The sequence below is a fragment of the Acinonyx jubatus genome, chromosome X, assembly GCF_027475565.1.
Source record: "Acinonyx jubatus isolate Ajub_Pintada_27869175 chromosome X, VMU_Ajub_asm_v1.0, whole genome shotgun sequence".
Classification (NCBI taxonomy): Eukaryota; Metazoa; Chordata; class Mammalia; order Carnivora; family Felidae; genus Acinonyx; species Acinonyx jubatus.
Window position 1 is genome coordinate 90223944 of NC_069389.1, and position 13416 is coordinate 90237359.

The following is a 13416-nucleotide window of genomic DNA, read 5'->3' on the forward strand; positions in this document are numbered from 1 at the left end:
GACAGCTCAGAGGCTGGAGCAGGCTTCTCGGATTCTGTGTCACCCCCTCTCTCTGCCCCTCCCCTGCTTACACTCTATTTCTCTCTCTCTTTCAAAAATAAATAAAACATTTAAACATTAAAAAAACAATTACGGGGCGCCTGGGTGGCTCAGTGGGTTAAGCGTCCGACTTCAGCTCAGGTCACGATCTCACGGTCCGTGAGTTCGAGCCCTGCGTCCGGCTCTGAGCTGATGGCTCAGAGCCTGGAGCCTGCTTCCGATTCTGTGTCTCCCTCTCTCGCTGCCCCTCCCCCATTCATGCTCTGTCTCTGTCTCATAAATAAATAAATGTTAAAAAAAAAATGTAAAAAAAATAAAAATAAATAAAAATAAAAAAAAATTACAGTGAATAAATTCAACAAAGCCAAAAGTCAGTTTGTTGTCACAAATTAACGTAACTTTAACAATAATGATTAAAAAATAAAGAGTTATGAAATATCAGGTGTAAAAATGGGGCAGTTTTACTGATCAGACATTAAAATTATTACATATGGTATTATGAATTTTATGTTAATAAAGATTAAAAATAGTGATAGTTTTAGGTAAATATGATAAATGAGTTAAAATCCATAATATCTTAAAAAGCAGAGGGGTACCTGGGTGGCTCAGTCGGTTAAGCGTCCGACTTCGGCTCGGGTCATGATCTCATGGTTCGTGGGTTCAAGCCCAGTGTCGGGCTCTGTGCTGACAGCTCGGAGCCTCGAGCCTGCTTCAGATTCTGTGTGTCCCTCTTTCTCTGGCCTTCCCCCACTCATGCTCTGTCTCTCTCTCTCAACAATAAATAATAAACATTAAAAAAAATTTGCAAAAGCAGAACTTCCCAAAACAGACACAGGAAAATTATATATGGTCTGAATACTGCTATATCTATTAAAGTAGTTGAATCCATGGTTAAAATACTCAAAAATTAAACTCTAAGTCCAAATGGCTTGATTGATGAATTTTTTCAAAAAGGCATAAATAATGCTAATTGTATGTAAACTCTTCAAGGGAATAGAAAAGGAGGGGAGAGCCCAACAAAAAAGGGCAGAATGTTTGGAATAGGCAATCCAACGGTAAAGATATAGAAATAACCAATAAGCATAAAAAAATGGAGCTCATATAATAAGTCATTAAGGAAATAAAAATGAAAACCACAATGTGATAGCATCATACACCCCCTAGATTGCTGCTGCTGCTTCTTTTTTTTTTTTTACACTTATTTATTTTTGATAGAGACAGAGCACAAGTGGGGGAGGGGCAGAGAGAGGAGACACAGAATCCGAAGCACACTCGTACTCTGAGCTCTGAGCTGTCAGCACAGAGCCCAGCGCGGGGCTGGAACTCACAAACCGCGAGATCATGACCTGAGCCGAAGTCGGACGTTTAAGCCACAGAGCCACCCAGGTACCCCTGCTGCTGCTTCTTACAGGCAAATGCTTTTCTTCCCACTTGGTACCGATTGTCTTCATAATTGTAGCCATTCCAGTGGGAGTCAGTCCAAAACCCACAAAATTTGGGAGATCTGGCTAAAACCTCTATGGACAATGAGAAAACACTGGAGGATTTTGATGAGTGAACTAGCATCATTAATAACATTCACAAAATAAATGAAAAAAGTAAGATAGTCTTAATACATTCAGGGAAAGATTTTAGTAAAAGTTAATATTTATGCATGGCAAAATCTCTTCAAATACTAGACATAGGAGACTAATTCCTCAACTTATTTAAAAATACCTGTATAAAAGAAACTAGAGCAAACATCACACTTGATGAGAGTCATTACTGAAATTAAGATGAAAACACTTTTGGGGGGCGCCTGGGTGGCTCAGTTGGTTGAGCGTCCGACTTCAGCTCGGGTCACGATCTCGCGGTCCGTGGGTTTGAGCCCCGCGTCGGGCTCTGTGCTGACAGCTCAGAGCCTGGAGCCTGTTTCAGATTCTATGTCTCCCTCTTCCTCTGACCCTCCCCTGTTCATGCTCTCTCTCTCTCTGTCTGTCTCAAAAATAAATAAATGTTAAAAAAAATTAAAAAAAAAGATGAAAACACTTTAGATTGTACTACAAAGCCACTAGAATGTTAAAGAAGGAAACAAAAACATCAAACTATCAAATGATGGCAAAAATCACTAGGTATTAGTACAACCACTTTGAAAACCGTCGGATATCATCTGTGAAGACTGAACATGCACCATATCCTGTGACCCACTGATTCTACTTCTAGGCACAAACCTAACAGAAATGCATACATCTGTGCACTAAAAATATAGACAAAATATTGAGAATGGCATTATTTGTAATAAGCACGAAGGTGAAAAACACATGTCTATCTGGAGTGGAATGGATCTGTTGTGGAGAATGTTATGCAGTGAAATACACATGAAAAAGAACAAACTACTGTTTCATGTTTTGGATGAATTTCACACGTACAATGGTGATTAAAACCAAACATATAAGAACAGAAACCATTATAGTAGTTACCTTTAGTGGGCGGTAGTGACTGAGAGTGTTTGTCCTTGGCAAGGATATTGCCCAAGATTGGACAAAGAACGCTTCTAATCTTATTTAGGGTGGGAATTATTCCGGGGTGTTCACCTTGTGGAAATTCTTGGAGCTGTACGCTTAGGATATATTCAATACTTCTCTGTACTTCTATATTGTGTGTGTGTATTTAATTTCTGAAATTAAGGGTGTAATGTTTTCTTTTACATTCTTATGTTCTTATGTTATTTCTTATGCTATTTTAAGTATTGTCACCTTATATTATGGTTTGGACATCTCAGTCAAGTGTCCATTCAGTATTTTAATTCTCAAACTTGACTCATTTGTCTATTAATTATTGTATATGAGTTTTAGAGTCAATTTATTAAGTACCAAAATTAATCCTTTTGTGATTCTTAATTTTCTTAAAAATAATAATTTGGGGTTATATTTTATAAGACATAGACTTGAATACCCAGAAACATTGTTTATCTCTCAGGTATTGAAGTTTTATTTCATCATATTCAGTATATACTCTTCAATATTTTTTGTATTTAAAAAATTTAAATTTTGCTTTTTAAAAATAAAATATGTATGTTTACTAAGAAAGCTCAGAGCATAGGGGTGCCTGGGTGGCTTCATTGGTTAAGCATCTGACTTCAGCTCAGTCATGATCTCACCATTCTTTCGTGAGTTTGAGCCCCGCCTTAGGCTCTGTGCTGATAGCTCAGTGCCTGGAGCCTGCTTGGGATTCTGTGTCTCCTTCTCTCTCTGCCCCTCCCTTGTTCGCTCTCTGTCTCTCTCTCTCTCTCTCTCTCTCTCTCTCTCGAAAATAAATAAACATTAAAAAACATTTAAAACAAAGAAAACTCAGAGCATAATGTAAATCAAAAGAAAATATAAATCATCGGTATTGCCATCTCAAAGATACGTACAACATTTTTTCTGTTTTGTAGTACGTGTGTGTGTACTTGTAACAAAATAATCGCATAGAATTAGGTATACTTATTTGAGAACAACTTTTTACTAAACATACATTATGAAATATTTTTGATGGTATCAAAATACATTTGTGCAATCCATTTTTAATTTCTGCATAAAATCTCATTGCAGTTACCACAGTTTCTAGAGAAAAAAACATGTAGAACGCAAACTGGTACAGCCGCTCTGGAAAAGAGTATGGAGGTTCCTCAAAAAGTTAAAAGTAGAATTACTCTACAAGCCAGCAATTGCACTACTAGGTATTTACCCAAAAGATACAAAAAATACTGATTTGAAGGGACACATTCACACCAATGTTTATAGCAGCACTATCAACAATAGCCAAATTATGAAAAAAGCCCAGATGAGCATCGACTGATGAATGGACAAAGAAGATGTGGTGTATATAAATATTAGTCAGCCATCAAAAAGAATGAAATCTTGCCATTTGCAATGACATGGATGGAACCGGAGTGTATTATGCTAAGTGAAATAAGTCAGAGAATTACAAATATCATATGATTTTACTCATATGTGGAATTTAAGAAACAAAACAGATGAACATAGGGGAAAGGAAGAAAAAAAAAGAGAGGGAGGCAAACCATAAGAGACTCTTAACTATAAAGAACAAACTGAGGGTTCCTGGAGGGGAGGTGGGGGGGATGGGCTAAATGTGTGATAGGAATTAAGGAGGGCTCTTGTGATGAGCACTGGGTGGTATATGTAAGTGATGAATCACTAAATTCTACTCCAGAAACCAACATTACACTAGATGTTAACTAAATATAAATAAAAACTTAAAAAAAAATGGCCGAATTGTGGGCGGCACCCAAATGTCTATCCACTGATGAATGGATAAAGAATGTATACAATGGAATATTACTCAGCCATCAAAAAAGAATGAAATCTTGCCATGTGCCATGATGTGGATGGAACTAAAGTATAGTATGCTAAGCAAAACAAGTCAAAGAAAAACAAATACCATATTATTTTACTAATACGTGGAATTTAAGAAACAAAACAGATGAACATAGGGGAAAGGAAAAAAGTAAGAGAAAGGAATTCAGACCCTAAGAGACCCTTAACTATGTAGAACAAACTGATGGTTGCTAGAGGGCAGGAGGGTGGGATATGGGTTAGATGGGAGATGGCTATTAGAAGGTACTTGTTGTGATGAGCATTGAGTGTTTTATGTCAGTGATGAATCACTAAATTCTGCTCCTGAAACTAAAATTACTCTATATGTTAACTAAAATTTAAATAAAAACTTGAAACAATTAAAATAAAAAAAGATGGCCTAGTGTCTATAAAACCAATACCAAAAAGTTGTATGAACCTTAATTAGTTCGTTCAAGCTCCTATATTTAGACATGTAAGATATTTCCTATTCTCACAGGCATTATCAAATTAATTATAGCTAAACTCTGAACATCCTTAGTTATTTCTTTAGTATAAATGTGTAGAAATGAAATTGTTGGAACAGATGAAATGTCGATTAATAACTGATACAAAGAGCTACCTTGCTTTCCAGAAAGTTTATAGAAGTGTTTACTCCAACTAATAGTTTATATGAATGTCTGCTTTCATGTTCCCATGAAAACTAAGTGTTATCATATTACTTGTTTTAAAGTTTGCTAATTTGATTGGCTAATTAATTTCTTGCTATTAATTTAGCTTATATTCTTAGACCATTTGAATGTGAGCTTTAAATATATACATATATATTTTTAAATTGGGCTTCTGTGTTTATTTTTCTGAATTTTACATTGATATAACTTGTCTATTTTCTATTGATGTATTTGTCTATTATTTATTCATAAGAACTCTTTAACTATTAAATTATTAAAACTTTGTGAAATATATTACGAATTTTATCGCCACTCAGACCAGAAGTCAAATTCCTTATGTTAATTTAATCCACATGGATATCTGACTGTCAAATCAAAAAACTAAATTTTTTCTAATCTTAGGAGATAAGTTATTATTCACACTGGGATCTCATTTCCAGTTTTTTTTTTCCTAATATACCATTCCATACATAATAAAACCAAACCATGCAAGTATCCCACAATAAAAGCCATGGGGGAATTAACAGGAGGAATGATAAGAGTTATCATTTTTTAAGTTTATTTATTTATTTTGAGAGACAGTGTGTGTGCATGAGTGGGGGGCACAGAGAGAGAGAGGGAGAGAGAATCCCAAGCAGGCTCCAAACTGTCAGTGTTAAACCCCACCTGGGGCTCGATCTCATGAACAGTGAGACCATGACCTGACCTGAGATGAAGAGTCAGACGCTTAACTGAGCTACCCAGGTGCCCCAAAAGTTTTTCTTTATATGCAAATTTCACCTCTAATTTGGCTTTATCCAATGGTATGTTATCCAGTTAGAGTATTTTCTTTTTTTAAGTTTATTAATTTATTTTGAGAGAGAGAGGGATAGGAAGGGCAAAGAGAGGGAGAGAGAGAGAGAATGTTAGGCAGGTTTCACACTGTCAGTGAAGAGCCCAATGCAGGGCTCGAACTCATGAACCACGAAATCATGACCTGAGCCAAAGTTGGCCGCTTAACTGAGTCACCCATGCACTCCACGTTAGAGTATTTTCATCTTGTGAATTCCTGGCATACTTTGAAACACAGTATTATTTAGTAATACTAGAAAACTCCCCAAATGGATCTGTGTGTTTCACCATTCTGATGACAAGGCTATTTCTTGTATCTGTGTTCTGTGAATACATAGTCAATATCAAGCTTGCATAAATCTTAAGGATCCCAATTTAGACTTCTTAAGTATAACATGATCACTACAGGAGACTGTAAAAACACTCTAGGATTCAAATGTACTCAGTGTATAAATATGTGGTAAATCATTTCAAAAGATATTATTTAAAGATAAAGGATTATAGACCCATGTAGGTTTGAAATGCCCATTGGTATTTTCTTTTTTTAATTTTTTATTTAAAAATTTTTAATGTTTAGTAATTTTTGAGTGAGAGAGAGAGAGAGAGGGACACAGAGAGTGAGTGTGGGAAGGCCGAGAGAGAGGGAGACACAATCTGAAGCAGGTTCCAGTCTCTCAGCTGTCAGCACAGAGCCTGATGCAGAGCTTGAACTCACAAACCATGAGATCGTGACCTGAGCTAACCTAACCGACTGAGCCACCCAGGCACCCTGATACTCTTTTCTTTTTGAGCAAGGAGACCCAGTATAACTCTCCCCAATTATCCTGTGTGTGTGCATGCATGCATGTGTGTGTGATATATATAAATATTCAAATATAAAAATAACAAACTTCTAGTTCAAGATAGCTGACTCTTCTCTTTCTCGATCTCTCTAAACATACATATATATATGTGTGTGTGTCTATATGTGTGTACATATATGTATATATGTGTACACACATATGTGTATATATGTGTGCATATACACACATATGTGTATATATGTGTATATGTGTGTATATATGTGTATATGTGTGTATATATGCACATATGTGTGTACACACATATACACACATATATACACACACACATATATACACATATATACATACGCATATATACATAAGCATATATACACATATATACACACATATATACACATATATACATATACATATATATACATATATACATATATACACATATGTGTACACACATATATACACACACATATATATATATATATATATATATATATATATATATATACACACATATTTCTTCTCCCCTCCCAAAGTCCCACTGAAATGGCTAAAGAGGCATGCAAAAAAATATAGTGCCTGATGGGAATGGATTAGTTATGAAACCTAACAAATGAAAAATTATTTCGTAGAATGAGAAAGACGAGGCCTACAAAATATTCAGTTTTTCGAGATAGGCTAAGATGGAATTCTATGTCAGTGTTAGAACAATGGGGCCTGGAAGAAAGGGGATAATCCAGATAAAGAGATGAAACAGGTTATGTTAGTTGGCTACCAAAGCAGTAATTTAGGCCTTGACACCCCACTTAATAAAGCATACATAGAGAGCCAAAACAGGAAAACTAGTAAGTATTAAGTGTTTAGTATATACCAGTTGGTGTCTCAAATACTTTCATTTATTTTAACTCATTTAATATTGAAACATTTAGATAAATTTGATAACATTATTAATCCCATTTGAAAAATGAGTTATTTAGGGGCACCTAGGTGGCTCAGTCAGCTAAGTGTCCGACTCTTGATCTCAGCTCAGGTCATGATCCACGGTTTGTGGGATCGAGCCCTGCATCGGGCTCTGTGCTGACAGTGTAGAGCCTGCTTAGGATTCTCTCTCCCCCCGCCTCCCTCTTGCCCCTCCACCCCTTCTCAGAATAAATAAATAAAAAAAAAAAACAGAAGAAAGAAAAGAAAAACGAGTTATCTAAAATCTAATGGGTGAGTCATTTACCACGAGAGTCATTAAGGCCTGAATCAGGATTCAAGGCCCGACAGCTGTGTTGCCTCTCCTAAGAACAAATATATCAGCTATCATAATATCTAAGACAGGGTTCTGATTCAAAGGAAGTGAATCACACATTTACTTCTGATTATGGAATTGCTGTTATCAGACTTGCCATCCTCTGTAAACAGCTTATAAAACTGAACAAAATATATGAAGCAGCTCCTTTAGGCATTATCTATCAGGAAGAACAGAACAACATTCCTTGAGAGAAGGGAATCTCGCAAAATGAGCCCTAGGTTCACTCTGCATTACTTATTGGGACACTTTCCATAATATGCTGCAGGGCGACGGAGCCCACATTGGAGCAGTGGTTTTGCTAAATTCAGGATGCATAGGTCGAAGTTAAAGGCTGCTGAAAAAGGTGAAATTCACTGGCAGAGTACCAAAGCAGAGGAAATTGTAACAGGAAAAGGTAGATATATAAAAGTCGATCTGAGGTTTGAGCACGGATCCCTGGCCACAGTCCACAAGGAGATCTGCCAGTCCAGGGACACATCTGGGCATATGCTGGTCAGGGGCCCCCAAGACATGTCAGCCAACTTTGGTTTGACAGTAAATCCTAAATAACTATGAGACTTGGCTCCACTCCCTCCCTGCCATGCTCTGAGAACAGCCCAGTCAAACTCAGGACCCGCCGGAAGACATGCTTGTTTGTGCCCCGGGAGCAGGCCAACTAAACTTGGTCCAGCAGCAGATCCGCCAACGGTCATTTGATTCGAATCCAACCACTCCCAGCATAGCTTATGAGCAGTTATGCATTCTCAGAGACTCACTAGGAGACACAGTGACCATACAAATTATTAAAAAAAACCTACATTAGACTTCATCAAAAATTTAAAACTCATTAAAAAAAATGAAAAATCAAGCTACATATATTTATATAAAGTTTAATATATATTTACGTATTTAATAGATATTAAAAGGGGGGAGGAAGGTAAGTCGAGGGCTTTCAATACAACATATTGGAGTAGAGGTCTTTCATAAAAATACATACGAACCTCTTAAGATTCAGTTATAAGAAGATGAACAACCTGGTTAAAATGAACAAAAGTTTTGAGCACTCATTTAACCAAAGAAAGTATATAAATGGCCATTAAGCCTGCAAAAAAGATATTCTACATTTTTATTCACGATAGAAATGCATTTAAAATCCCAATGTAATATAACTACAGAACCACTAGAAAGGCTAAAATTAAAGACTGATAACTTCAAATATTGGCTAAGATATGGAGCAACAGGATCCACATAAGAGTGAAAACATATGGTATCTGTCTTTCTCTGTATGGCTTATTTCACTTAGCATCACACTCTCCAGTTCCATCCACGACACTCTTATGTGGATCCTGAGAAACTTAACAGAAACCCATGGAGGAGGGGAAGGAAAAAAAAAAAAAAAAAGAGAGAGAGAGGTTAGAGTGGGAGAGAGCCAAAGCATAAGAGGCTCTTAAAAACTGAGAACAAACTGAGGGTTGATGGGGGGTGGGAGGGAGGAGAGGGTGGGTGATGGGTATTGAAGAGGGCATCTTTTGGGATGAGCACTGGGTGTTGTATGGAAACCAATTTGACAATAAATTTCAAAAAAAAAAAAAAAAAAAAAGATATGGAGCAACCGGAACTCAAATACGTTGTGTAAACTGATAAAATGACTTTGTAAAACTTTGTAGTTTATTATTATGTTTAAACAAAATAGTAATCCCACATCTAGGCATTTAACCAAAAAGAAGGATAGTATACATCTGCAATAACATTTAGAGGAATTTTTGTAATAGCTTTATTCATAAGGGCCACACATTGGAAATAACACAAAAGTCCACAGAGTCAATATACAAATCACGTTATATTCACACAATTAAATGTTACTGGGTAATTTCAGAAGTGCTATTGACAAGTACAATGATTGAGCTTACAATTTGGTGAGCAAAAGAAATCAGTCATAAAAGATTGCATATTATATTATTCCTTTAGATAGAGCTCAAAAACAGCTCACACTAATAATAGAAATAAGGAAAGTAGCTGTCTGTGTGAAGGGCAGTGATTGCCTGGAATAGGGAAGAGAGTGATTCTCTGGAGTGAAGCAAATACTTTCATCTTTTGATTAGCTTGCTGTTTACATGGGTGAATACATTTGACTCAATGTATCAAGCTGCAGTCTTAAAATCTTAGCATTTCGATGTTTGTAAAATTTGCCTTGGTTTATTTTAATTGTGGTAAAATATATAACATAAAGTGTGCCATTTTAATCTTTTTTAGCTGTACAGATTAATGGCATTAAGTACATTATTAATATTGCTGTGCAACCGTCACTACTACCCGTTTCCAGAATTTTTGCGTCTTCCCAAATGTAAGCTTTGTACCCACTGATCAATAACTCCCCACACTCCAATCCCTTCCCCACCCCCAGTCCCTGACAACCACCATTCTATCGCTACTCTAGATACCTCATATAACTGCCTCATATACCTCTAGATACCTCATATAACCTCATATAATATTTGTCCTTTTGTGTCTGGCTTATTTCACATAGCATGTTTTCAAGAATCATCTATGTTATGGGGTGCCTGGGTAGCTCAGTCGGTTAAGCGCCTCACCCTTGGTTTCTGCTCAGGTCATGATCTCATGGTTCATGGGTTCAATCCCCACATGGGGCTTCCCGCTGTCTGTATGAAGCCTGCTTGGGATTCTCTCTCTCCTCCCTCTCTCTCTGCCTCTCCCCTGCTTGTGTTCTCTTTCTCAAAATAAGTAGAATAAACTTCAAAAACATCTTATAAAAAAAGATTCATCCATGTTTTAGCACGTCAGAATTTCATTCCTTTTTAAAGCTGAATAATATTCCGTTATGTGTATATGCCAGCTGTTATTAATCTCTTCATCTATCAGTCGATAGATACCTGTTGCTTTCATCGTATGGCAATTGAGGATAATGCTGCTGTGAACATCGGTGCATAAATATCTGTTGAAGTCTCTCCTTTCAGTGTTTTTGGATATACATACAGAAGTGGAATTTCTGGCTCCTGTGGCAATTCTACATTTATTTTATTTTTTAGGAACTTATTCATTGTGCATAGATCTTTTAATGTTGTTGAGTTCAGTTTGCCAGTATTTTGCTGAAAAGTTTTTCATCCATATTCATAAGTGATACAGGTCTGTAGTTTTCTTATATTGTCACTTTCTTTATCTGGATCTGGCATCAGGGTAATTCTAGCCTCACAGAGAGAGTTAGGGAGTGTCCCATCGTTTTTAATATTTTCAATGTTAAATATTTTCAATGTTTTGGAAGAGTTTGAGAATAATTGATGTGAATGCTTCTTTACATGTTTGATAGAATTCAGCAGTGAAGACATCTGGTCATGGGCTTTTCTTTGCTGAGAGATTTTCGATTACTTATTTAATCTCCTTATTATAAATTTACTCAGATTTTCTGTTTCTTCATTATTCAATTTTCATAGGTTGCATGTTTCTAGAAATTTGCCAATTTCATCTAAGTTACCCAATTTGTACACGATTGTTCATAGTACTCACACATAATTTTTTATTGCATAAAATTGATAGTTAACATCCCACTAATATTTATTATTTCCTTCTTCCTGCTAACCTTGAACTTAGTTCGTTCTTTGGTTCCTTAAAGTGTAAAGTTAGGTTGTTGATTTGAGACTTTTTTTTCTTTTTTGACATAAGCTTTTACTGATATAAATTTCCCTCATGGCACTGCTTTTGATACACTCCGTAAGTATGGAATGTTGTGTTTTAATTTTCATTTGTCAAGGTATTTTTTAAAAATTTTTTTAAATGTTTGTTTATTTTCGAGAGGGAGAGAGACAGAGCACAGGTGAGGGAGGAGCAGAGAGAGAGGGAGACACAGAATCCAAAGCAGACTCCAGGCTCTGAGCTGTCATGATGCACACAGCCTGACACAGGACTCAAACCCACAAGCTGAAATCATGACCCTAGCCGAAGTCAGATGCTCAACCGACTGAGCCACCCACGCACCCCTCATTTGTCAAGGTATTTTCTAATTTCCCCTGTGATTTTTACATTGACATGGTTGTTTAATAATACATTGTTTAATTTCCACATATTTGTATACTTTCCAGTTTTCTTTCCCCTATTGACTTCCAGTTGCATTTCAATTTAATCAGAAAATATGCTGTGTATCACTTCCATCCTTTAAAATATAGGAGGACCTGGGGCACCTGGGTGGCTCAGTCGGTTAAGTGGCCGACTTCAGCTCAGGTCATGATCTCACAGTCTGTGAGTTTGAGCACCACGTCAGGCTCTGTGCTGACAGCTCAGAGCCTGGAGCCTGCTTTGGATTCTGTGTCTCCCTGTCTCTCTGCCCCTCCCCTGCTCATGCTCTGTCTCTCTCTGTCTCAAAAATAAATAAAAACATTTAAAAAAATTTAAAAAATATATGAGGACTTTTTTTGTGGTCTAACATATGACCTACCCGGGAGAATGACCCCGTGCGCCTGTGACAGTGTATATTCTGTTGTGTTGTGTCTATGTCTGTTAGGTCTGTAGTATTGTTCAAATCAATATCCATTATTGAAAGTGGTGTATTGAAGTCTTTTATTGTAGAGGTTTCTATTTCTCACTTCAATTCTTCATGTATTTATGAGCTCTGATGTTCAGTGCATATGTATTTATAATTGTCATATCTTCTTAGTTAATTTTTATCACTATAATGTCTATCCTTGTTTTTTTGTAACAGTTTTTGACATAAAGTCTATTTTGTTTGATATGAGTATAGCCACTCCTCTCTTTCATTTGCCATTTGCAAGGGATGTTTTTCTATCATTTCACTTTCAACTTGCGTTTTTATATCTAAAGCGACTCTGTTGTAGTTAGGATATTGTTAAATGATGTTCTTTTAAAATCCATTCCGTCCATCTGTGTCTTTTGATTGGGAAACTTAATCCATTGACATTTATTTACTCAGGGAAGAACTTTACTTATTTTGTTATTTATATTCTGTATGATTTACAGCTCTTTATCCCTTATATCCTCCCTAACTGCTTCACTGGCTTTCTTTTATTGAGTTCACTGTTGTGTGTGTGTGTGTGTTGACACATTTTGATTCCCTTCTCATTTCCTTTTGTGAATACAACATAGATATTTTCTTTGTGGTTACTATGGGGATTACATAAAACATCCTAAAGTTATATCAATCTTTTTTAGATGGATGCCGATTTAATTTCAATCACATATAAAAACTATTCCCACAGCTCTACACCCATGGAGCAAGGGCCAGTGAAAATGCATGAAAATTTCCTACCACCTTGAATGTGTTTTCTTCTTGATTGAACATTTTCCGTGTTGCTCTGGAACACTGTCTATTTTCAAGCACTTCTATAAAGTTGTTTTGGGGTTTTTTAAGGTGTTTTCATGAGAGATTGAAGGCCTCCAGCTTTCCTAGTTAGCCAGTTTGCTGGTGTTACTCTTTTCTACCTGAGATTTGGAAA